The 2,536-nt window shown below is 38.5% G+C and overlaps 1 pseudogene; it reads right to left on the bottom strand.

Moving 5' to 3' along the window:
- LOC107717301 (transient receptor potential cation channel subfamily M member 7-like) overlaps positions 1-2,536 on the bottom strand; it is a 5,373-nt pseudogene that overhangs the window by 1,570 nt on the left and 1,267 nt on the right.

Below are 2,536 nucleotides of genomic sequence, written 5' to 3'. Positions count from 1 at the left end.
TGTGAGTGTGTTTGTTTGAGCGTGTGTGTGAGAGTGAGTGTGAGTGTGTTTGAGTGAGTGTGTGTGTGTGTGTGTGTGTTTGCTCACAGGTTCGTATCAGATCTTCTCCGCTGTTGTGGTTTCCAGGTTCTTTGTATTTTGGAGTGAACTGCTGCAAGAGAGTGAAACTCACACACTCCATCACCATCTTTGGATCTGAAACACACAAGCAGCACAATGTGAATGCACTAGAATACTCTTACGGAGAGACAACAATCACAATAATCTTCCGACGGTAAGAGCTGATAATGTTATTGATATTCACCGGGTTCTCTGGTCCAGTGCGCGTCAGCGGGCGTCTGGACGCATCTCCACCATAGCCCGAGCGTCCCGTTCATGCGGAACAGCGCGTCGCTGACGCTCTTCTCGTCGAAGTCTGCGTCCAGAAACTTCGTCAGAAGCTCCGAAGCGTTGGGCTCCGGTACCGGAACCAGTGCGGCGAGCCGACCGACAGCGACAGATACACAGAGGCCAGCACGCTCAGGACACCGGCGATCACCAGAGCCGTGGCGTGCCGGTGTATAACTATTATAAAAAATGTATATTATATTATATTATATTATATTATATTATATTATATTATATTATATTATATTATATTATATTATATTATATTATATTAAAAAAATTATATGAAACAAATTAATTATGAATAAAACCTAAATGTAGGTTACTGTAAGACTAGAAATCTTGGTATTTTCTTGCCCCTGAAATACATTTTAAAATATATTTTTGTATACTGTATGAAAGTTGAAACTAAATATGTTTTAAACTTTAAAAATATATATTAAATTGAACTTCACTGTTTACAATATATCTTTAGCTTATACCATTTTTTGCCGCATGATTAATCATGCAGAATAAGATTATTAACATAATTATAACTATTATAAAAAATGTATATTATATTATATTATATTATATTTTTTTGTTATTAGAATAATGTGCACTGGCTAATCCTGCCAAATAAGATCATGGACATAAATCAGTTTTGATTTCATAACATACGTGTGATCATATTTGCATGAATGCACTTATAAGAATTTATTTTAAAATGTATTTTAATATATTTAGCTGCTTAAAACATACTATATATATTTAAGCTATATTATTATCATTTTGATCAGACTTTTCTGTTAGATAAAATTTTGGATGTATGTTACTGATATTATGGTTTCTTGAATTTAAAAGTGAAAATAACATGATTTAATTTTTAGCAGACATGAGTTTAGACAGACTGTATTATACTTCAGAAACAATATTTTAAAATGTAAATATTCTTTAATACTGTAAATATATTCTCTGTAAAGGTGTGTAAGATGATTGTCTCTGATTTGTCTTTAAACAGATGCTGCATGAGTTCATGAGTCAGACATTCGGCTGTTTTGATTGGCCACAGCCGTCCATCAATCACTGAAAAACACAATAAGAGGAAAGCAAAGAAACGAGTAAAGAAAGGAAGGATCTTCGTGACATCAGCAACTTATTGTTTCTCAGAACTGAGTGATTTTCATGAAGTTTGCTTCCCTAAACGCTTCTCGAATGTCTGAGTCAGCGGTGTGTGTGTGTGTGAGTGTGTGTGTGAATGTGTGTGTGTGTGTGAGTGAGGTTACTTGGTCCGTAGGCGCTGCTGTCCTTCTTCCTCTTCCTGCAGATGGAGGACAGCACAGACGCGGCGTGGCTGAGCAGAATCAGCGGCGGCGGAAGCACCGGCTTGTCGTGGTACACCATGATGAAGTGATAGCGCTGGTATTTCCACACCAGGTTGGATATGGACTTCACCTGCATGTAGACGTTACTGCGGAGAAACAGCACGCTCAGTTACGGTGGAGACTCTCACAGACACACAGCGGCGCGACACTCACTTGAAGAAGGCGATCAGCAGGTTCACCATCAGTATGTACTGCACGAACAGGTAGACGGCCTGCAGCAGCGGCGTCAACCACACGCCGGCCCTACACAGATCCTTAACATGCGCCTCGCTCGAGTTCGCACACACTGCCAACACACACAGCGTCATGAGATCATCACTCAAACAACAACACAGTTACACAGAGCTAATATCACCACACTGCATCATATGTGCTGAATGAATCCAACAGCTGGATCTAAAAATAGAGTGTTTTGCTCTTCCACGTCACACTTTCTCACTAAATATGATGCATTTCATAGCATTCATGCGGTGAGGAAGTTAGATCAGCAGAGATTCAGCTCTGAGCCAGATTATACACTACCGCTCAAACGTTTGGGAACAGAACGATTTTTTATGTTTTTTACAGGAGTTTCTTCTGCTCATCACGGCTGCATTTACTTGATCAAAAATGTAGTATTGTGAAATATTATGATTTAAAATAACGTTTTTCTATTTTAATATACATTAAACTGTAATGTATTCCTGTGATGCGCAGCTGTATTTTCAGCATCATTACTCCAGTCTTCAGTGTCACATGATCTTCAGAAATAATTCTAATATGCTGATTTATTATCAGTGCTGGAA

The sequence above is a fragment of the Sinocyclocheilus rhinocerous genome, unplaced genomic scaffold, assembly GCF_001515625.1.
Source record: "Sinocyclocheilus rhinocerous isolate Xijiao unplaced genomic scaffold, SAMN03320098_v1.1 scaffold149, whole genome shotgun sequence".
NCBI classification, from domain to species: Eukaryota; Metazoa; Chordata; class Actinopteri; order Cypriniformes; family Cyprinidae; genus Sinocyclocheilus; species Sinocyclocheilus rhinocerous.
Note: the sequence above shows the minus strand (reverse complement) of the source record. Positions and strands in the feature narration are given on the sequence as shown.